Below are 24,929 nucleotides of genomic sequence, written 5' to 3' on the forward strand. Positions count from 1 at the left end.
TCTCCAACAATTGCTGACTGATTAAAAAGCATTGCTGTCCAAAATTATAGTCTGCAGCCTGGCAGGGTGAAAAAAGTTGATCATTTTGTTTACGGTTTCTCAGTCATACATTCACATTGAACCACAAAATAGTTCATTTTTCAAGAAAGTAAAAGACCACTGCTAATGATGGGCTGAGGTTCAAATAAATCAAGTAAATCAAGCAGACGCCTCCCCTCACTGCTTATTGGTGCTTAATCTACAGAAGGTTGGTCGAGATCTAATCTTTAATAATATGGTTTCTTGACAGGCTACAAACAAAATAGGTTTCCAGTGGCATGCTGCGCTTCCAGGGTTTTCACACATTGAACTCTTATAGGGAAAGATTGACTCAGATTTTAACCAAAGCAGGGATTTTACTGAATACATAGTAAATGTGTTCATCCAATGCTTGTTGCCTTTCAATTACAACTCGGTCTGATTACATAAGTAATCATGGCTGCTTTGGGATACAAGGGTATTTTTGTGCCTTCGCTCAGTGTTGACCCTAGCAAGATGTAGAATGATAATCTAAATGACCAAACAGAACCATCAAGCCTGCACTTTAAAATGGATTAGTACTGTTACTGGTGGAATCATTTAATGCAAAGATCAATTAGCATGTGTACATCCAGGAAAATGAGATCTGGGATATCCCAAGGAAAGTGAAGTAACATTTGCACCCATATTTCCACTCTCCAACACTCAACCTTGAGAAAATCATCACGGGGGAGGGCGCATCCATGCCCCTCTCCCCAGGTAAAAACTCTATAAAGATTGCTCCTAAGCAGAACCAATAGGTCCTACAAGGAAGCCCACTAATTAATCAGAGTGCCCCAAATGGATCAAGGAGACAATCAAATACAAGGCCAACTCCCAATGCTTCGCGCTTTCCCAAAGCCCATGGGCAACCAGCTCAAGGTGGGACTCTATATACAAGTAGCTTCCGCTGCAATGTAGGCTGGACTCCCATAGCTAGAGGGGATGTTTAAGAAAGAATATAGGGCCATTCATTCACCACTTAAGTAAGCGCGCCTAAGCATGGGATGACCACAACCACTTTCTCCCTCCTTCATGAAGCCTCAAACGCAAGCTGTCACTCAAGACTGATGAGATGCTTTTTTTCTGAATTACTAGGGAAATTGCCATCTGGTCAATTACCCTATGTGGCAAAATGCCAACCCTCTATTCACATGTGAGCACGGAAGTAAACTTTAAAAAGAATGGCTTTTCTGTGAGTATTTGTGGACCCTGAGGTTCAGTTAATCACTGTATCCTCCATCGTTCCTACAATGTAAAGAGGAATTATTTCACTACAGAAAAGATAAACTGTCCCACAAAAGAAATATATTATATAGCTGGGAATCTGTTGTGTTTTAAGGTAAAATAAAAGATGATTAATATTCCCAGAACCTTGTTTTGTGATGTAAAATATATATTGTAGGCTATAGCCAAATTAAGTCAATTTAAAGTGAGTGACATTAATGTCCAGGTAAAGAGCAGAGCATTACAATAATTTAACCTGGACAAGATGAGTGCCAAAGCCACTTGTTTACGTGCATGAAGTAGAATAAAGGAAAACACTTTCCTCAGCGATTTAATTATCTAAAAACAGGTAGAAACATTCCTGTTTACCTGCAAATCAAACAATAGATTTCTATTGACCACTACTCCAAGATTCTTTGCAAAGTCTGTTGGAGTAGGTAAAGCCTCCAGCCTATCTGGCCACCACAGATTAAACCATTCAGAAGGTTGCCCAACAAACATAAGAACCTCCGCCTTGTTCCCCATTTAGACGTAAGTAGTTTCTCTCCATCCATGTGGCCACTACCTGCATAAAGTTTTTAAATATTGGAGGCAGTCGCATTGATGTCCCTAAAGATAGATATGAAGATGTTGGTGTCATCAGCAAAAGACAAAGCTTGAAGCCCAAACAATCTAATACGTTTTGCCAGCGGGGAGACATACAAGTTGAACAGTGTGGAACTCAGAGGAGCCCTGAGGCACCCCACATGGCATCATTATGGACTCCAAGCAAAACTGATCCTCCATCACAATCTGTGACCCGTCACTTAGAAGAGATGCCCGGACTTAAAGTTCCACGTCTGTGATCCCCAGTCACTGGAGCCGATCGACAAGCCGGGTCGGGGAGATGGTATTGAAGGCTGCCGAGAGGTCCAGAAAAAAAACGGAAGCCGCCCCAGCATCCACCATGGAGCGGATGATGTTGACTGGAGATACTAGTGAGTCTTAGTCCCATGGTTGCTCCTAAAGCCAAATTGAGATGAGTCTAGGAGTTGGAATTGTTCAAGATAGTTCATACTCTGAAGGTTCAGATGTTTCTCGAGGAGTTTAGTGGGTACAGGCAGCAGGGAAATGGGACAATAACTTTAGTTTTGCAGGATCCAAATTGGACTTTTTCAGCAGAAGCTCAACTACCGCCTTTTTCCAAATTTGAGGGAAACACCCAGATTCAATAACTTTATTCAGGGTTTCAGTAATATGGGGAACTATGCTCTTTGCTCCTAGTTGTAGGATATTAGGGGGGGGGGGCAGGGTTCTGGTATGGAGCCGATGTAGCACCGAGCAGGTAATGTTCTGTCTGCTGTTGTGTTAACAGAGTAAAACACACTAAGCTTGCTGTGGGGTTGTCTTTAGTAGACCGATTTCTTTGAAGGCCAGATTCTTCCTGAGACTCTACATGCAAGGAGTTCGAGAGATTAGAGTTGTAAATGTACAGATCTTTGTATATATCCACAACTTTGTAATAGAAGAATTTTGCCATTTGGTCGCAGAAATCCTGGGAGTTCTCGATGCACAAAGGATCTAAGGGGACAGATAAGAGGTTGATCAACTTGAAAAGATCTTTAGTGGACTTAGTTGAAGCAATCTCATTGGTACAGTACAGCAACTTTTCCTCCCCAATAGCTGCTTTATATTCAGCAATTCTTTCAGGTTGGAGATAAGATTTCCCCCATGCTTGTTCCTGGTAACGACAAGCCTGTCTAACCAGTCTAAGTCTTTCTGAAAACCATGGTGCTGTGGGCGTCTTTCTTCGTATATGTGAATTACCTTAAGTGGGGCCATGATATCAATGTATGCGGAGAGCCACAAAGAAAATTCTATGGCCTCTAATTCAGCGTTCTCATGAGCAGTCCATTTGCAGTTATTAAAGGTCTGGGATGGTGTTTCTGCACGGAGGCCTTTCCAGTTCCTTTTAAGGGGTTCTTACTACCATTTGGTGGTTCCTGGGAAGAGGACCAGGAAACGGAAAAGGGAACAGCAAAATGGTCAGTTCAGGTAAGTGGCAGAGGATTAACAACTTTGATCCGGACATCATTAGTAAAAAAATAACATCCAAGGTGTGGCCAGCTTTAGGAGTGGCAGTCATAACTATTTGAGACAGTCCACAGCATGATATTTCTTTGAAAGTCAAAGTGTCCTTGAAGATATCACCCTCCAGATGGAAGTTAAAGTCCCCTAGCACAGATTACTTTTACCCAGGTACGGTTCTAGTAAGTGAACAAACTTGGATATAAAGGTCGACCTAGGTCCAGGTAGCCTGTAGACTAGAATGCCTGCAAAAGATTAATTGGGGCCAATTTTTAGAGAAAAAAATAATGATTCACAGGGATCGGAGTCATCGAATGAGTTAAAAATGCAGGTATACTTACATTTATATAGGACTGCTAACCTACCCCCTATTCTACAAGCTCTGTCGTGGTGCTCGATTGAGTAGCCTAGAGAAACAGCATCAACCAAGTCGAGGCAAGAACAGTCTTTAGCCCAAGTCTCTGTAACAAAGACACCGTCAGGCTCATGGGTAATCAACTCTGCAGCTTCTACCTTATTTTTGATAAAGGATCGAGCGTTGATCAGCAATCCCAAATGGCTAACTGGGGTCCTCTCAACAAAAGGAGAAAGCAGGGGGAATTCCTGAGCCGGGGTGTAGGAGGGTGTTGAGGGGTTTAACTGAACTGAAATGGACACAAGGGACTGCTATTTGTCTTATTATATTAGAGTGTGCTGAAGTCCAAGGAAGAGGGACAAACTAGTATACTGCAGGGACTACGTAGATTTAAAGTTTCTGGTATAGGACAGACCAGGAGTCTCTTTACTTTTGAAAAGGCATGGGGTTCTTGCGCAAGGCGCGTTCCAGGCACGGATGGGCGCAGACGGGCTTGCCTTTCCTTCATGCCGCTATATGTGTGACAAATCAGATAGACTCAATGCCACCTTTCATAATATATTCGGTGCAGATCAGGGACTGACTACAACTGATAGAGGTGATAGTGGGTCCTAAAAAAAACAGCGACCCTGGAATGGGCTAACCAAGGTCCAGTCAAAACATGCCAACCAGAAGAATGATGAACCATTGACTGTGCCTGCATTCACGCAATTTTAATCTTGCCAAAGGAGATCCCCAAAAAATCATATAGGGTAAATATCAGGTTATTTTATACACATACTATATTCCTGCACAATATAAAACAGTCTCTGAAAAAGCTCCTGAAATTAACAGCTGCTCATTCAAATTACCATGCATGGCGGACGTGTTTTGCTGAAGCTCCTGCGAGAGGGCCAGTCATCTGTCAGCATGCCAGGACCTCAAAGACAGAGGGCAGTCGCCGGTGACAAGGTGGCCCTCCACTTAAGCATTGGTATGAGGAGGGGCACGGGGACTGCAAACTACAGCCTCGGCTGTAGTACAGGAAGTCCCAGCAGAGTGGCGTGAGCACAGACGGCACTGGTGATAGAGGGGGCCTGGAGACTGTTTCTTGGGGTTGCCCTCCCCACCCAGTCACTTCGGATATGCTCACCTGGACTCTACCTCACCGCACAGACATAGATTTGACCTTATTGGGGTGCTGGACTGTAGCACCTACTCCTAAGTGCCCTTAAACACACTTGCTCAGTCTAGGGGACATTCAGGCTGAGCTACTAGCTGCCTGGGAATGGGAGGATAAACTTCCTGAGGGAGACAGCCCCAGAGAAGTGGAGATTGGCTGCACGAGCTTCCCTGTTGCAGTTGGGCTTGAAGCACGACACTGGGGGACGGCGAGGCTGTATTATGTCCCACAGCCCCGCTGGCTAGCTGATGCCATCATCTCCTGTAGAGAGATCACGTGTGCTGCCACAGGCAGATGACAATGGTGCTGCAGTAGTTAGCAAAGGCCAGCCACCCCCCCCCTCCCTCACCATTTGCACATGTTCCCTGGAGATCCGGCCATGAGAACCGCGCCACTTCAGTCTCAACCGGATGCAGACCCAATGGCCCTGAAGTTGGACACCCTACTTAACACGATCACAGCGACCCGGCAGTGCATTGGGGGTAGGGTCGATGATGTGGCACTGGAGTTACGACTACTGAGAGAGGACCAGAGGAAGCTTGCAGACAGGGGGAAAGGTACAAAATCCACCATGTCCGAGCTCCAGCTGCAGACTCAATCTCTCACGAAACAGTTTAGTGACTTCACCAGTAGGATCAAGTAGTTGGAAGGGAAATTGTCCGAAATGTTTGTTTTCAGTAGGCTTCTTTAAAGCTTGTTTGTCCACTGCCATCACACCAGAGTGGCTATCCCCCCCCCACTTCACGGCTGAGGGAGCACACCAGGGGCCTGCTGTGCAGACCCCACCTGGTGCTCTCCGGAGATCTGTGGTGGGGAGGTTACTGAACTTCTGAGACAAGAACACAGTACTGCAGGCTGCCTGGCAGTTGAGCCGCAGCACGTTCAATAACGCAAACCTTTTCCTTTTACCAGATTATACTATTGCAGTCCAGCGTCGGAGATAGTCTTTAAGGGTGTGAAACGCAAATTGAGAGCGAGGTGGGGTGTAAAGTACTCCCTCTTGTTTCCTGCAAAATTAAAAGTGCTGTCAAACAGAAATTCATACTGGTTTACACTGCAGCTAATAGTGGACCTTCTCTGCTACTGGTCAGACCAAGCATAGCACATACTGAACAATGCTCAAGACCCCCTTTGGGTACTCTGCGACCAAAGGATTGCTGCATTGTAGGGCCCATGAAATTACAGCATTATGTTAACTATTCTATTTGAGCAGCCAGATGTTGCTCATCCGTCCTGGGACTGAGAGTTGAGGATTCTATGTTGTTGTTTTAATTGAGCCTCTCATCATACTTTAATTGTAGCACGCCTGGGGACTTCCTGTGGAGGAGGCATGGTACGCTTCACCTATCTGCTTTGTTTGCTGAATGGCTAAAATACCCTTTCTTACCTGGAATATTCGTGGACTGGAAACGGGGGCCAGGTTCCACTCGTTCCATCAATACATCAAAAGACGTGAGACATGTGGCCTTCTTACAGGAAACTCATCAAGAGGGGAGAGGACCTTTAACTTCAAAAAAGCTGAAGGGTAAATGCTTCTGCACTGCCTATTAGGACTATGCCAGAGAAGCGTCAATATGGATATGTGCGGTGGTGCCCTTTCAAAGCACAGTGATTGAGGCGGATCTGGAGGGGCGCTTTGCATTTGAGGTGGGGAGTTTGGAGGGGGTCGAATTGTTGTTGATGGGGAGTCTGTATTTGTCAAATAATGCACAGGCAGGGTTTCTGGTGTGCATATGGTCTCATTTGCCCTGGATACTTTGGGGCGATTTATTTGTGTTCAGGACCCTGCACTGGATAGGTAGTTCCAAATGTGATTTTTACCTTCAATAAATGTCCAGTCATGACATTTATCTCTGCACACTGCAAGTGCCATGTGTGCAACATGGTTTGTGAGTGTGTCCCTGCTACCTTGGCAGAACCCTCAAACTTTCCCCCAACTGTCAACATTGCTTAAGTGGGAAGTTTTCAACAGAAATCTCCAGAAGCAGTGTTATCGATAACCAATGACATCCGTTATCGCCTATAGATAAACATTCTCGGAGCCTGGGCCCTGCAAGGCTGCTGCACCCAGCCAGTGCAAACCCCTAACTTAAACGTTTTCTTAAAGTTTATTTCTGTTCCTGTGTGTGTTGTGCAAAGGAGTGCCTTCTATCATTAAGGTTTTATGTTTTGCAATTGTATTGTGTGGCAAGGCTAAATGCCGTGTGCACTTAATATAGTGTAACTAAGCAAATGTATTTGCAAGTCAAAAATGAAAAAGAATTGCAGATACCCGAGTCTACTCCACTGGAGGACCGTGTTCTGGATGGCTATGTACCGGATAGTACCATCTCCCTAGTGTATAAAAAAAACTGATCAACCATAGAGCAGACCTTTTGTTGCTATTGCGAGATCAATGGACCCGTGACGGTCTGGAACTAGATGATGAGGATTGGCAATCTGCGATCTCCTCACCGAAGGAGGTCGCGAATCCGGCTCGCCTGAGACTGGTCCAACTCAAAATATTACATAGAGTATATGTCACGGGTCCCCGCTTGGTTTAGATGGGTTTTTCTGAGGAGGGTCTGTGTAGGCGGGGTTGTGGCCAGCTGGCCACGTTTATGCACATCATCTGGGAGTGTGGGAAAGTGGCGGATTATTGGTGCAGGGTCCACAGGGTGCTTCAGGAAGTTACAGGTGTGGCACTTTTGCCTGAAGCCAGGCGATGCCTGTTAAATGTTTGGGAGCCCACTGATCATACTGTAGCCGGGACACAATAGGTAACCATGGGAATGATGATTGCTAAACGCAATATTGCACAATTGTGGGGATCCCAGCGGCCTCCTACTATTGAGGGTTGGATAGACGACATTGATTGGTGTATGTTCAGGGAAAAGACTGTATATGTGGCTCGAGGTCGTCCCCGAAAGTGGCATAAAATCTGGGCCCCCTGGAATCGCTATAGAGGAGATATCTGTGTACCACCTGAGACTGTTGTATTTGATCCCCCGATTTCCCCCTGACCTTGACTGCAAAGTATATTTGATGCCTCTTATTACTTCTTCCTCTCCCCTTCCCCCCCAATCATATTCCCCTTTTATATTGTGGTCTGTGTACTGATGGTCCGCCCATGTACAGTCTATTTGCTTTGTGTACTTTATTGATGCCTTGCTGTTTTCTTTGTTTATTTTTTAATAGAAAGAAATATAAAAATAAAAAAATAAATGAAAAAGAAAATATATTCTTTATTTTTTTAAACCTTGTAACTGTAGGTAGGGCAATCCGACATGACAATCATTAGTAATAATGAAAAAGAGATGTGTGCATGTTTTTCATCATCTGAGGTGTATGGTGCTTAGGTGTAGGGTCGAACTGCTTTAGATGTTGACTTTGCTCAACAGTGGAGCATTGTCCCAGGTGATCTGCTCGATATAGAAGTGCCTAGTCTAAATCTACGAACAAACTGTGGGGAGAGGTTATGCGGTGGGTATGGGGTGGATACAGTAAGATGTAGAGAGGTGTTTGGTATGGGAGCACATGGGCGGGTCGTTCATAGTAACAAAGGTGGGGGGGCAAGAAGAGTGTGAGGCCTGTAAGGAACCCTCTCAAGTAGCTTGTCTGAATCAAGACCCCCGCCAAATATTGAGGATCCCAACTTGTGTTTTTTATAGAATAGCTTCTGACCGGTCATGGGGATCACAAGGTGCCTTCTAAAAAAAAAAAAAAGGATACTCACCATCCTACATCAGCCTGTCACCCTTCATCATCATGCATTTCCTCATCCAAACTCCATGCATTTTTTTTAACCATCTTTATTGAAGTTTAATATTCACCCTGGCAGCTTGCTTGCCACCACAAAGACAATTGTAAATGCAGGCATGATATTGCAGTGTAACACTTACATGTACATTACATAGTGAAGGATTTTATGATGGTGTGATAATTCCAAACGAAGTCAACAGAACTTTAACCATAAGCCTATGAACCCATATTCATAAAGGTGGACCCTAGCTGGGTATAGCAATAACCCACAGCAGCACACCCAAGATTAGGGGGGCAGGTGCGATGATTGTCTCAAAAAATGTGAAAGAGCTGTAGGTCGAGTAGACCAATAATGCTACTGTTAAAGTCTTCTTTCACTGTGGGGGGTAAAAAGGGGCCGGTGGGGAGAGGAAGCGAAGGGATAGAGATCAGTCATGCCCGGGAAAAGCACTGTCCGCACAAAGCTTGCTTTCATGTCCAGCTGAACTATCAACACTGTATGAAGAGGTGTCCCCTGAAAAGTTGAGAGGAGTTCATCCCACACAGCTGCAATGGGTCTTCTCCTCAACCCTCTTCTCAACGCTTCCAGTGCAACAGGCCATCAACAGCGCCAAATCATTAAAGGGATTAGCTGCACCACCTGCCTTTCAACACTTGTAAAAACGCGGTAGACAGCTAGCCACCCATCCAGACCCAGATGGCCAACAAAACGAGTTAGGATCCTGCCATAGTGAATGAGTGCTCGGACATGTCCAGAACATGTGCACCACGTCCAGAACTGGTGCACCACGTCCAGAACTGGTGCACCACATTCACCATGCGGGTGCGGCAGTGAGGGTAATCAGGAGAAGCTGTAGGTTGCTTTTTTTGTAGTTTGGCCAGTGTGAGATAAGCTCTGTGTAATATGTTGTATTGGCTGTATTGAAAGCGGGCATTGCGAGAAACCTTGCGTGGGTATGCCAACACTCTATCCCATTCCTTCTGAGTCAGCCCACATCCTATATCGCGCTCCCAGATGTGCCTTAGAGAAGTCAATGGATCATGTGTGCTGTGTGACAGTGCTTTCGAAAGCCAAGAAATCATGCGGCATCCATCACCCATTGCGTGAAGTGCCTGTGTCAAAGGATGCGGAATGAGCTCATTGCCACTAATGCCCCACAAGTCCATGAGTACAGCCACGAAGCACCTATGCATTAGAAACTGGCCCGCTGGGAGGCCTTTTGCTCGACTAGCATGCCAAATGACATGAGCTCCACTTCATGTAATAAGTCAACTAGAGTGGTCAGCTTTGCGGAGTCCCAAAGCATCTCTCCCTCCCTCCCATTCAGTAGCCTCCCGAAAAACATGAATAGAGTGAAGGGTGATCTCCGGCGCATACAGTGATACATTCGGAGCAGTGCTCAGTGCCCGGCGATGGTATTCATATGCCACTTGCAGGAGGCCATTAGGGAACGCCGGTAACTCAGAGCCAGGAATAAATAATTCCCATATTAAACTGATCGCTCCAGGCCACGATTCCAAGCACACTTCCTCCAAGTTACACCCAGCCAGCCAATGGGGGATACGGAGTAGCAATTTTATGAAGAAATATTGGAGGCGTGGCAACATCACCATTTTACAGAGAGCTACCCAGCCCTGCACCTTAAGCAGGAGAGAACACCAAAAGGCAATCTTAGGCCGCATGGATATCGCTCTCTTAAGATTGCCCACAGTGAAATCATGGGTTGTATGCTAAATATTTATGCCCAAGAAACAAAAGGTGCTCAGCTCCCACCTGATTACATGCGTGCCAACCACAGTGTTACGTGGGGGGCAATCTGGATGTATCGGGTAAAGACGTGACTTAGCCCCGAAGCAGCTCTAAAATCATCCAGGATGCGGGCAATCTTTTCTGTACCATATAAAACATCTTTTATGTACACTAGAACATCATCAGCATACAGGGAGATGATGTGGACTTCGTCGCACATAGGAATACCCCAAATAGCGCTATATTGTTGAAGACGTTGTGCTAGGGTTTTAGTCGCCAGGGCTGGGGCTATCCTGACGTGTTCCCTAGCAAATTGGAAACTGGCTAGAAACCCTGCGGCCCATTTTTACCCTCGCCGATGACTCAGTGTAAAGGAGTTTGATCATCCTTAAAAGCCTACCCAATGTCAATTTTTTTAACAATATAATCCCAGTCAAGGGTGTCAAAAGTTTTCTTGCGGTCCAGAACCAGGCAAGTAGAGTAGGGCCAGTGTCTGGGAGCTCCCTCCATCTGTGCAATCGGTGGTTATTGAAGGTCGTTGATCTGCCCGGTATGAATCCTTTCTGAACAGGGTGGACCAGTGTTAACGTATGTTACAGGAGCTGTGCCGCCAGCACCTTACAAAGAAGCTTATAATCTATACCCATCAACGACAGTGGCCTATTGGAGGAGACCTCTAAGAGGTCCGCCCGACTTTAGGCGAGACACCAGAAGGGCCTCCCTTATTGATGGGGTAAAATCCCTGTAGCAAGGGCAGTAGTGTACAATTCTGCCAATTTGGGGACCGGTAGTGATTCTTCAGTCTGATAGAATTCAATTGGCTAGCTGTCTAGACTGAGGATTTTACAGTTAGGGGGGGTCCGTTATAATACGTCTAACTTCCTGCTGTGTTACAGAGCCATTCACTCTCAGATACCACTGGCAGCGGATCATCGGATAAGTAGTCTAGGATCCAGAGTTGTCAAAAATGGGGTACAGGATTGTAATGGACCTGGTAGTGTACAAAGAATACATTATGTATCGCTTCTTGGTTGGTGGCGATTATGCATGGAGAAATTAAGATGGTAGTCTCCGGCATAGTGTCTGATGCACTCAGTAGTAATCACACAAACAGGCATCACAACTTATCCACTACCGCGTGGACTCTGGCCTGCTTAGTCTTATAATCTAGGTACCTCAATGACTCAAGTCGTTGCACATTTCAAGCCAGAAATGGAGATCATGCAGCGAAGAATGAATTCTCTAGCAGTGTGTGAGCCATTGCGACAAGTAGGACGTGGTGTGTGTGTGTCGTAGAGGAATGGCTAAGGGGGTGTTGGGAAGTGTGGCTCGGCCCCAGTGGGCGGAGATTTGCTGACTCCTGGCAAAAGTGGTCTTGGTTTATCCATGCGTGGAGACTCTTAGATGCGAGCCTAGACCGAAGTGGCATTTGAAACAGGCTGTTGGTGAGACAAACTGCGATCCAATGATTGAATGGCGCTGCGGGAGTGGGGACGCAAAAAACAAGCTTGGAGGGGATAAGAGAGGGGAAGAAGGAAAAAAAGCTGCGCAGAACAGGGAGGTGCCAAGGAAGCAACAGACCAGCTGGAGAGGGAAGAAAATAACAAATATTTGAACAGAGAGGGTAGAGGCAGAAGACGCAACAGGTTTGCCTGGGAACAACACAGTGAGCTTGGGGGGGGGACAATATGAAGGGGGTAAGTAGCACACCGGAGAGGAGCGTAGACTGCAAGGAAGCACATGCTCTCCCAAAGAGTGCTGAAAGCAAAAAAGTAATTTCCTGATACAGAGCACTAAAAGTATACAAGGCATCCTATCAAAAAGATGCGAATGAAGCCAAGTGCCAGGGAAGGGACAACACCAAGCAGAAGGAAAGCCATCAAATATGATGCAAGGAAATGAGACTGAAAAGCAAGCCAACCAATGGTATGCAAAGGGCTGAACTGAAGTCCTTTGTCTGGTATTATCCACAACAGGTGTTGACCAACAGACCGCTAAAAGCAATCTGTAGGCAAGACCTAATTTTCAATTACGTGCCATAACTAGAATTGTAATTGCAACCCCTCTTCTGACTGTTGTCGTGCTCAAAGGTAAAAAGCATAGCTGCATCATTGTTCATCTACTATGTCTGTTATACACAATAATTAAAACACGAAAAATAAATTACTTCAAGTGCTTACCATGAGGTAGTATTTGAAGAGTTTGTGTGTTTGAATAGATTAGCATCCACTATAACAAAACGAGAGTAGCAATGCTATTACACACTCTTATGTTAATGGTTCATTTAAAAGCATAATGAGTCAGCAATAAATGACAAGTCTGAAAAGGATTCAGACAACTCTCTAGGGAGGGGAGAACGTACTGCACAGTAAGTACTCTTCCAAGCAATGACTAGGAAAACTAATCGCTAACAGAGCATTTAAAACAGTTAGCCAAAGCCATCAATGACAAGTGGATGGGCATTTTAGCACAAAAGTCAAATAACTGGTATGGGGCAGCACCAAATGCCACAGTCAGTTTCATAAATTGTGGATAATACTAGATGGTAAGGACACACTCAATAAATCCCAAGCGGAAAAAGAACGTTGAAATAAATCAACACAACAAATTAGAAATGTCATTTATTTCAGAAGAAATCAACATCTTGTATGTAACTGAACGACAGCGGGTACATTCATTTGGATATAAAAATGAACTCAAATAAGGAAGTGAATTCCAACCTCCACATTAGGGAACGTGACCCATTTCCTAAATGGACTGCAACACAAATTAGCCATATAACAATTGTACTAAATGTGTGTGATGTGACCTACTTACCAACAAAAACAAAAAAAAACCTACATCCTAGAACATTTTCAGATGGGTTTCTTTGGGGAGCAAAGGCGCTACATATTGCTTAAGCTCTTCTTAACACTAGAGGTGGTTCAAAAGTGAGACTTTGAACTGGCTGCAAGGCGACATACCCTGCTCAACAGAACATTGCATTAAAGTAAAAATGACACTTTATCATGCGAGACACAAAGATTTCAAAAAGATGGATATAATGAGGGTGATGGGTCTGGCAAGAAGAATAAATTATAACCATGAAAAGCCGACTGTAGGAAGGGCCAATCAAAATTAAAAGGCAGCATGGGTGTTAGGACAGACTGGTCTTACTTATCTGACTGACGACCTAAAGAACAGGTTGTGTATGTAGTCACAAGGAGGATGGTATTATCCAAAAGCCATGGTAAAATGGAAGGTCTTGAGGATTTTATGAAATTTTAAGGTCAAGTCCAAGAAGGTTAGGAAATGAGAAGTATTTTAAGGGAGTCGGGCTGTCCCCAAACTCTTTTATATCTAAATTGGTGAGGGGTTATCAGTCATTTGCTGGCAGACTCGAGACTCTGGGCAGGGAACAAAAACACTAGTCATAGAATAAGGAGCATGGCTATTGATGGTCTTGTGGACAAGACAGGGTGACTTGAATGTTTTGTTTTCCAGCAGAGGAACCCAACTGAGAGATGTGGGAGTCAGGGAGAATCGATCCACGCATTTGAGATTGTACGTTAGTCTGGCAGCATAGTTTGTTGAGGGAAGAAATGGTGAGACATGCGTATAGTTAATTTCAATAAGGCGAGACATTACCACAGCAAATAATGCAGTTTTCTGGGAGAAATTTAGCACAGATAAGATCAACTTTAGTGGATGAAGGTGGGAGAATGCATTTTAGCAAACAGCATTCATTTGCAAAGAGAAAGCCAGACAGTGCTTGGTACACGAGGTTGGGAGAAGGCTCAAATTATCTGATCAAGCAAAGGGATCAAAAGGCTGACCGAACCAAAGAGCAATAGTTTGTTCCTCTCCTTATTAAGAAAAAGTCAATTATTTTCCATCCACCTGTGAAAGCGAGAGAGATCTTGGGAGGGTCATCTTCTAGTTTCACTAATAGCTACGTTCCATCACCATACATATGATCCAATATAGTAGGAGTCTAGAACTCGGGTAGGGGGCCATGTAATGTTAAAGAGAGTGGGAATAAGAGCAGAACTCTGGGGACCACTGCAATGGATGTCATGTATTCCTTAAAAGGAAGGGCCAAGTTTAACCTGATTTGTGTGCTATTGTAGAAAGCAGAAGAACTATGCCAGAGCTGGACCACCAATACGGGTTGAAGAAATACTTGCTACAGAAAGTGGATATGAAATGAGAGTGATTTTCTGGGTACTAGCAGAAACCAGCTCCTTCTAGATGCCGAAGAACTGTTTGACTAAGTTCACACTATAGAAATATCATGTGCATACATACATGCAAGAGCTCTTTAGTGGAACGAGGATGCAGAGACTGGTGGTAGACATTTTTTAACCCTAGTGCAGGCAGACTTGTAGCCCCTGGAACATCCATGGCAGCCTATGCAATCGAATCATAGCTGTATTTTACTGCAACATGTCTCTAATGCTCTACCAGTCTTGTTTCCACTGACCTACATGGTCAGGAAACCATGTGGTGGTTTTGAGGAACAGAGGTTCTTGACTGAAGAAGGGGCCAAGGAATCCAACACAGCAGTCAACTTGGAGTTTGGATGGTTTTGAATAGTTACATGGATTATTAAGGAAGGGGGATGCCTGGAATGGCTTTGAGAGCCTGAATGAAGGCCTCAGTTTTTGTGTATTCATACTGCGCCAAAGGGTGGGGGGTATAAGTTGGGATAAGTTTTAGGTTCCAGGAGTGGCAATGTATCAAAGGTGAATTTAATTTAAAAAATGGTCAGACCACGATATCTGAATGATATCAAGGATCTGGATATCAGGAACTGTTGTGAAGAGTAAATCAAGATAATTCCCACCTTTGTGAGCTGGTCCTTCGACCAATTGTTTGAATCCAAGGGCATCTATGTCACCTAGTTAGCGCCGGTAGTACATTTTCTATTGAATGTCAGACAGATGTTCACACAGATGTTCACACAGCCAACAAATATGACTCAATTGGATAACATTGTTATGTATCTGGATCATGGGCTCTACGACCTTTAAATGGAAGGAACACAAGCATTTCTTGTTGAAGGGGGGGCGAGGAATAGGTGATAGATGACCATTGTGAGCAACCACTAAAGTTGTCAGAGAGGTGACAATCTTGCTATATAAATATATATTTGAAGGATGTGAATGCAGGACCGCCAAGGATGCGAAGGGAAGACCTGATAAACCAATACAATGTCACCTCCACAAACCAGATTCCAGTTTGTCAGTATGATGTTATGATTTGGTGGAAGGTGGATTGCTAGGTTCTCTAAGAGGCATCAATGATCCATGTATCTGTAGTGGCAAAGAGATGAAAACCAGAAAGTTTGACAAGGTGTATTTTATATGAATTTCTGGCTGTAGATCTCACATTTATTAGAGTGCCCAATAATACATTTGCTAATGGGGGTGAGGAGAGTGAATCATCCAAATGAGTGATGAGAGGACATAACAATGGGAAAACATCTGGGTGTGTCACAGATGAGGTAGCATATAGAGGCTGTGATGATTTTATCTAGAAATTACTGTGCTCCCCTGAGATAATTGTTAGCTTCAGGGAGAGTCGGGCTAGGAACTGAAGATTTATCTGGGTAGACAATCACAATATGCCATTGTTGTAGATAATTATGGTTGTATGGGAGGTCATAGCAACAGAAGAGACTACTATCTTCCAGCACCCATGTACCATAAATGCCTCTAACTTTCGAGATGAAAAGTTGGATGAAGGTAATTTCCAGAGCCTTGGTATTTTATTTGTAGAACAAGAGATCTGAATTCATTGTGCCTTTGACATGGTGTAGAAGAGAGTCAGATATTAGGATTTCGTAGAATGTTTTGAGAATATTGGTTTTGAATCTCTTTCTACATTTGGAGGTAACCTAATGAGAGCAGAGTATGTCAAAACGTGATGAGCCATGTGACAGTAAACTTGAACATAGATGGGTAGAAGGGGCCATTAAGGACTAGGAGTCCATTCACAATTTAATTCTAAAGGATCATGGTCCAATGGGTAGATTGACCTAGGACAAAATGATACCCCACTTATTTAAGATAAATAAAAATCAGAGTCACCAATCAAGGTTTACCTATCAAAGGAAACTCCGGAGAGATGCAGGCGATGCACAAAATACTGCAGTAAAATGAAGATAACCCCATTATGTCAGGATACATTTAGTTAGTGAATACCCTGCTTGACAACTCTGAGGTGTTAGGTCAAAAACGTTCATCACCAGTAATTGTACATAGCCATTGTCCTTTAACTGTACTGATGTTCATGAAAGGTCAAATAAATAGGAATGGTAAAAAAGCAGTGTTTGAACACAACAGGTGGAGGGTGGGATTTAACAAATGGCTATGTATAAAGACAAACAGGTTTTTACCTGCATTGGATCAGATGATCCCTCCTCCAGACCACAAGAGAAGGAAATAACTATGGTGGTGAATGGTGATCGCACAGTGAACCAGAATGTGTTCTTGGCGGCCAAGCCCATACGGCTCAACACCAGGAAAGAGTAGCTGAGATGACTGGTCAAGAGCATAGAGAAAATTTAGGGACAATATCCGATCAGCACAAGAAGACAACTCCTAATGCACGGAATTAGTGACCACCTCCCGAATTTGGAGCCCGTGCTCCAGATGAAAACAAACCCAGGGGCCGACACTGCAGCCAAGGTGATGACAGCCAGAGAATGGGGTAAGCAGAAGGTTAGAGTAACCAACTCCAAGTGGATAGCGTATAATCTGGCAGGCAGGATGGCAGAATCAATCTGCACCATGGGCAGACCTCTGAATGGCATAACACCCCTACTGCAGGAACTTGCCCCAAAAGGCGGTAGGTAGAGCATAGGATGGCATAGAAGTGTCCTGATGATTGGATGGTGTGGACTGATTTTTCATGTTGTCCAGGGGGTGGCAACTAGAGCTTCAAGGTTTATCTGTAACCCATCCACCATCTTGATATTTTTTTGGCTTTATTATTTATGGAGCAGTCATTTGCATAAACAAGCCAGGTTCCATCTTAAATAGTTATTTGTCTCAGGCTTGCCTCATGATTTCAACCAGCAAAACTGATCTACTCTGCCACCCTCAGTTTTGCTAATCAGATGAGCTCTATGTACGGTCCCATGCATAGGAGATGGAGGAGTGGAAAAAGTGAGACGCGAAGTGAGGCAGGTGGCACTCTTTACACCTATCTGGAAGGATGGCCATCGAACAGGACCACAGTTGTTGGATAACAAATTCAGACCCCACCATTATCCACTGACCCCACCCTATTATAAGTCTACTGGCATCCTATAACAATATTCTGTTGGGGTCAGCCTTCACTTGGTGGTATCCACATCTGTTCTGTTTGGTGAAAAACCAGATCAGTAGTGTTTAACAGGGCATGTGACAATTTGTGAGATCTGGCTGTTTTTTATGCAAATACCCTGTACACAGCATAAACTGCACACCTGCTGCCAAACAGAGTCCGGCAATATCATGCACAAGAATATATTTGGTTGATTTAGCTGGCACTCTGTTTAAACTGCCTCACAGCAGTGTTTCACCAGGTTTAATAATTTTTCGGCATTCAGAAATAAGTGCCAAAGGAAGTAGAAGTAGATATTTTAAAATGATTTATCACAGTGACTGTTCCACGCTACAGTTAGAACCCCAGCTCCTTTAAAAGGACTCTCAGGTGGTGGCAGCTCCTGAGGTTCGCTGGGGGAATTGACAGCAACACGAACTGCTACACCGCGCATAATACTTTTAGAAAGCCTGAGGACAGCGCGGGCATGATTTAGATGCTGGTGCTGTTCCGATATTTTTAAATTATTTTAAAAGTGTCACTCACCATTTTTGCGCACTGTATTGATTTGTAAGGCACTACTTGAGTTGTACCTCGCCCCGTTCCACCGCGGCTGACTGTGCCGTTTGTGTGGAGGGCGAGGCGCCATCTTGGACTGGGTTGGACCGGAGCTAGCGGTCTAGCTCTTCTGGGGAGGCAGGGCATAAAACGCAATGTGTCTTCGAGAGCGCAGCGGACGAGCGCAGCGGGCGCGACGATGGCGCGCCTAAGGTAAGCCCGTCTGCGCGCGGCCGGGGCCAGGGGCCATAGACCATGCCCAAACATTTTCTTACTCATCGGATGATTTACTCTCCTTAAAACCTCCTGATCATCTCTGCCCAACTTTACCCCCGCATATTTTGAAGCGCACTTTTAACTACGGCATCGCTAAAGACATACTTTCCGGCCCCGATCACAAATACAAAAACTCCCAACTTACCGGCACTCACGTAAACACTAAGCCACAGCTGAAACTTCGCTGCATGTATTTGAATACACGATCGATGGTGAAACATCAAATGGACATTTTCTTACTACTGACCTCTCAGAATCCTGATATTCTTCTGATTACAGAAACCTGGCTTACCGAAGACTCACTAACAGACATTTTAGCTGCACTCCCGTCCGATTACTACATCATAACAGCTAACCGTCCTTCTGGTAAATCGGGTGGGGGGGAGGGGGGGGGGGGGGGGGGTTACTGCTATTATCCATAAAAATCACAATTTCATTGCACTTCCCTCCTTGGTTTTAACAGATACTGAGAATATTGTCATCAAAACCGACACCGACAGTGGGGCCCTTGTATTAGTTTTGCTTTATCGACCCCCACACTCCATGCCTACGTTCCCTACATCACTTACAGAACAACTAGCCTCGCTGGTAACAAACTACCCTAAAATCGCCCTGATCGGGGATCTTAATTATTGGTTTGACAGCACAGATGTTGATACCCAGGCATCAGAACTTCTAGACCTGTTCACAGACATAAATCTGACCCAATATATACACTCCCCTACCCACGAGAAAGGCCACAGCCTGGACCAAATATGGTCCATTAACCTTCCACTTTCTGCTATTTCCATAATTCCCTGCATCTAGTCTGACCACTGTCTCATTCATTTTACATTCACAATCAGCAGGTACATGAGATTGTCACCTCGGGCGGGTGGGGAAATCAGGAAATGGAAAGTCACAAACTTACCGGCCTTTCTAGACACACTGGCCACGTCATTGCCCTCTACAAGTACCGACCTAGGCAGTATGGAGATGGCGCTTCTGCAATGGCTCCAACAGGCGGCTGACACTCACGCGCCTCTAGTGAACTTCTCTCGTTCACGTAATAGTGATGCCCACAAATGGTTTACTCCTGATCTAAAGCTTGAGGTCCGGCAAAAAGAAAAGAAATGGCCAACAAACTACCAACCACAAGACAAAAGAGGCCTACTGTTTTGCTCGAAAAAACTATCAAAAAACTATTTTAAAGCATAAAACAGACTATTTCTCAGCAAAAATTTTAAACTCTCAGAATAAATATAAAGATGTTTTTAACATAGTTAACTGTTAGAAACGGGACCTCTGGCTGGCCAAGGCTTGCGCCAAGGTCAGTCAGGGACCACCATTTCCAAGGTCAGGGCAAGGGAGTCACACACCAAGATAACCCCCGCTCACCCTCTAGGTAACGTGGCGCGAGCAGCAAGGCTAATCTCAGAGGCGATGTGTAAAGCGTTTGCGCGCGCACCTCAGCGACAACAACCAAAGGCCCACCACAAAGGAAACTCCACACAAGGTTATATCAAAAATAGCCTTTGTATTATAGTAAAAAACACATTAGATAACACACAACTTTACAGTGTGCCAGAGGCACGGGCAGAATTTACAAGGGAATTATGTACAGGACAGGGCCACATGGACCACTGTCAGGGGTAGGCACTTGTTAGAAAATACTTGTAGGTACACACTTAGGACATAAACATTTGAATGATTAGCACCAAAATTGTAAATGCAACACACATCCAGTAATCACTGGAAAAGAGTAATACCTCCTACGCAACCCTAAAACACTGTAGGAAAATCACGCAGGGAACTAGGACCTTATCATCAGGACCTAAGGAAGGAATACCAACACCTAAGCAATTCACTCTTAGCAAAGGGAAGGAAACCTAAACATAAAATACCTAAGCAGGTCACATTTAGCAAAGGTAAGTGGACATCAACAATCCTCTAAGCAGGTCACTTTTAGCAAAGGGGATAAACCATGAAATACCTAATCAGGTCACTTTTAGAAAAGGTAATGGGACATAAACAATTGCACATGAGGCATAAAACACATTCAGAGGTGCAGGTTAGAACAGTTGCGCAAGAATCATCAGCAATAAATTACAATGCGCAGGGTGCACGTAGCACAACACTCAAAATGTCCCTCAGGCCAACTGGCCTCGAAAGGGGCGGAATGCCCTGAGTCTCAGTGTCAGGGGGTCTGCGCAGGCAGGCACAGAACACAAACCTAAACGTAGCAGTTGCCCACAAAGTGCTATGCAACTGATGCAGGAAAAGTTAGGGCAACGTTGGAGCCAGGTGGGCTCAAGAACAAAGTGGGCAAGGAGCCTCTCAGGGGCTCCCAAAGCAAATAGGCAAATAGAGCTTCAGCGCTCTCAAAATAATGACAATGCCCCAGAGCCTCTCTCAGGGCTCTAAATACGATGTGGGCGTTGAGCCTCGCTGGGCTCGTGGATTAACTGTCGGCAATGAGCCTCGCCGGGCTCTCAATGAACAAATGGCCGCCAGGAGCCTCGGGGCTCCAATCTAACTTGTAGGCCTCGTTGGAGTCCCTCACGGGGGACTCAGGACAGATAATGCCCCCGGAGCCTCGCAGGGCTCCAAATCAACTGGCCGGGATCGTTGGAGTCCCTCACGGGGGACTCAAGAATTACACAAATGCCCCAGGAGCCTCTGGGCTCAACACAACGAGGGCCTCGCTCGGCCCGCACACGGAAGGGGAGGGGCGGGCACCGACAATGTGCCCCGACGCCCTCCTCCCTTCCCTCGGCCCCGCTGCACTCACCGGGTCTCTGGGTGGCAGGACGGCCCCTCGGCGGCTCGGCTGGGACCGCGGGCGGGCTCCCCTCCACTCGGGAGCCTCGAGGACGGAGCCGGCTGCTCCTCTCGCCTCCCGCCTGGCTTTGTCTCGCTGCCCTCCTCCGCCTGACTTCCGCCGGGGCCGCCAATGGCAGCGCGGCCCTGGGGGTCAGGAGGCGGGACGTCCGGGTCGCTCTAGGCAGCGGCCCGGCAACAGCTTTCACTCCCCCTCGGCTGCGGCGGTGATCACGGGAAAACGCCGGGTGGGCTCCGGCTTCAATCAATAAAATCTCCACGGGGCAATGCCGGGTGGCACCGGCACTCAAATTAAAAGTAAAGCGAGGTGGCACTCGCTAATGCCGCAAATCGGCAAAGTCAGGCGGGCAGATGCCGGGTGGGCACCGGCTGCATACAAAGCGCTCCCAAGCGCTTAGGGGCTACAGAAAGCGCGCCTAGCGCTAGAAATAGAAGCAAAGCGCTATTGAGCGCTGGGGCACAAGGAAAGCGCTCCTAGCGCTATAAATCAAAATCCTCCAGGCACAGCAAAGTTCCAGCAGGGTCTGGAAGCAGGCAGAGGGGCAGGGCAGGGCCAGAGCCAGCACACTGGGTCTCCAGGCAGGGAGACAAGCCAAGTGGCGGTCCTCCTGGTCCCAGCAGCAGCAACAGCCCCCTCTGGCAAGGATCCACAAGTAGAACAGTTTCTGTGGGGACACAGCCCCATTTTTATACCATAAATTCCTTTGTCTTCAGGGTGCAGGGTGGGGGGAAACCAGTTGCAGCTGGCTTGGGAGTACCCTTGATGGCCCAACCACCCCTTTCATTCACTGGGGAGGCTAGGGTCATTAGACAAACCACAGGGGGGCGGAGCCAGCATTGTGTGGGGAAAACCCCAGCCCATCCAGGACCCAGGTGCACTCCTCCCACACATTACTCATGCTGATCTCACACTCACCACCGGGCAGACCCATCCAGACTTCCTGGAGCCTGGCATGCCAGCCAGCTCCAGCCAATCACCCTCCAGCACCCTCGCTGCACACATACATCAATGTCCAGAAGTAGCACTTCCCTTCTAGACACATACATGCCGCAGACACCATCTTGCAGCATTCGCTCTCACGAGTTCATACATACTAAACTCGAGCCTGCACTCCCCACACATCAGGAACTACCAGGGACACACATTCCCCATGCATTCCTATGGGAGGGCAGGCCAGCCATACTACACCCACGCACTTTCACTCTGGGACACAGGGAAAAAGTGCGCCAAGACCCAAAAATCACTACACAGGGTCACAAATAAAGGCAAAAAGATTAGGGGTGAACCTGCCCTAAGGCCCAAGTCTAACATTAACGATCTCTGCAACACTGAGAGAACAGCCCCTCCTGTAATCCCCATGCAAGAACTATGTGACTCTCTAAATTATTTTTTTAAACACAAGATCGTCACCATAAAACAGAGCATACCCATACCCTTAAATCAGGCTCCTATGGATGACAGTTACTTTAACCCGGCGGCCATCCATGAGTGTGACGGAGCTCGGCTCAAATTCTAAATTCACTGCCTGGGCGCCGCCGGGACGGGGTGTTGCCCCCGTCGGAACCTAGTGGCTGCGATTGAGGGGGCCCGGATCGGCGTCAGTTTGGGAGTGCTGCGCCACACAGCGAACGGAGGGTCCCCCTGCTGCCCGGCTTCCAATCTACGCGGGTCCCCGGCTTGAGGCCTGCTGCCGGGGACCGCTTGGAGCTGCCTGCCACTGCCCTGCGCCTGCCAGGTGTTGCTCGCCGGCGCAATCGCAGGACTTGTCTCTGGCCCGTGTGCGGTGTGGGGGGGCGTACTGGCCTCGGGAGTGCTCCGGGGTGTTACCCGCCTGAATCGGGGCCGGGAGAGGCATCGACGGACTTGGCTGCAAAGATACGGCTCTACACGCCGGGAGGTGCTGGACCCTGCTGCAGGCGGTGGGCTCCCTATTACCGCTCGGGGTGAGATCGGCGTGAGTCCCCGGCTTTGGGCCTGCCGCCGGGGACCATCTGGGGCTGCCGGCCGCTGCCCTGCCGGTTCACTGTCGCCCCTTGGGAGGCCCGCTGGACGCCCCTTGACCCTCGAGAGCTGCGGGGGAGTCAGCTCTAGTAGTGGGGCTGCTTCGAGGTGACGGCCCGCTGGACTGTCGTCTGCCCTGGCGAGGGGGCAGTGGAGGAACACCATACTCAGAGCCCGCATAAGAGACGCCTTTCAACCGAGGTGAGAAGTTGGGACAGAGGGAGAGTGCTTGACTGGGCCTTCACTGCCCTGCACGTGATTCCGAGGGTACCGACCTGAGTAAATGTGACCTGCAACCTCGTCCTTGGCCCGCATCGGAGGCTCACCTGGATGCCCTGTGGCCTGACGCAGGGGCAGCTGGAGCTTAGCCCCTGCCGGAGTATGTCCGGCACATGACTTGATCCTAGGGTGCCCCCCTCCTCTCATCCATTGCTGTCTTTCTGCTCTCATCCCGGTGTGGAGTGCCACCCCATAGCGACTTCCTCTCTGCTGCTTGGTGCGGGACGCATCGACGTTCCCCCGTACATCACAGTTGGTTTGCTGCTGCTTCACTGCTTTTGCTGAGGCCGTCCGCTCCTTGGGGCGCTGCACTGGAAGCGGCGGTGCTGGGTCGGACCGGAAACGGAGGGAGAGGGTCTGCAACCATCGGGGTGTGTCCGGACCTGCGCTATTGGCCTACATTGTACACCTTGACCTTCACGATGGCCTCCAGTAAGAACAATAGACCATCTAACAAAAGACAGATCAATAAATTGTCCTGGGGATCCAAGGGGGAGGCCAAAGAGACACACCCTGACCCTGCGTCTAAAAGTGCGACATCTCCTCCGGTGTCTCGGACCCCCACGTTGGAGGATGTGATGGAGGCGATCGCCGGGGTCCGCACATCGCTGGAGACCCGTATCGATTCAGTGAACATTGAGGTCACCCTGCTGCGAGGTGATCTCTGCAAAATGGACTCCAAGGTCCGGGACATAGAAATAAAAATTGTAGCACTAGTAGAGAACACCTCCACCCTCCAGCAACAGGTGACCCAATTGCAGAAACAACAGCTGCAAATGAGTGAGCTACTCGATTACGAAGGACGCGCGCGACGCAACAACATCCGCATCCTGGGAGTTCCGGAGAGGATGGAGGAGTCTGCCGTCGACCTCTTTGTCGAAAACTTAATTCTTAAGCATCTCCAACCTAAAGGATTGTCGATTTACTTTTCCATTGAGAGGGCACACAGAGTCCCGGGAGGTAGACCGAAGGTGGGCGCCCCCCCTCGCCCGATAATTGCCCGAGTATTTAACTTCCGGGACCGAGTTGTCATCCTTCAAACGGCACGAGTATCGCCTCCTCTGCGCTTGGAGAACGCCCAGATCATGTTTCCCGATTTCACAGTAAAAGTCCAGGCTCGACGGCGCAGTTTCCTGGAAGTCAAAAAAACACTCCGATCCAAAGGCATAAAGTATGCCATGCTGTTTTCCGCTAAATTGAGAGTGGAATCGGACGGCAAGACTTGATTCTTTCTGTCTCCTGAAGAAAGGTGGGACTGGATCGAGGGGTGGAGACAGGCGGGATCCGCTCCGACTCACGGACGGGGATCGACCATGCATGCCGGCCTGGGCTCGCTTACAGACAG

The 24,929-nt window shown here is 47.1% G+C and overlaps 1 protein-coding gene across 1 annotated transcript in view; it reads right to left on the minus strand.

The window, feature by feature from the left end:
- Window positions 1–24,929, minus strand: part of CDC40 (cell division cycle 40) — a 405,957-nt gene that overhangs the window by 304,467 nt on the left and 76,561 nt on the right. The window lies entirely within an intron of this gene.

This window comes from Lissotriton helveticus, chromosome 6 (genome assembly GCF_964261635.1).
Source record: "Lissotriton helveticus chromosome 6, aLisHel1.1, whole genome shotgun sequence".
NCBI classification, from domain to species: Eukaryota; Metazoa; Chordata; class Amphibia; order Caudata; family Salamandridae; genus Lissotriton; species Lissotriton helveticus.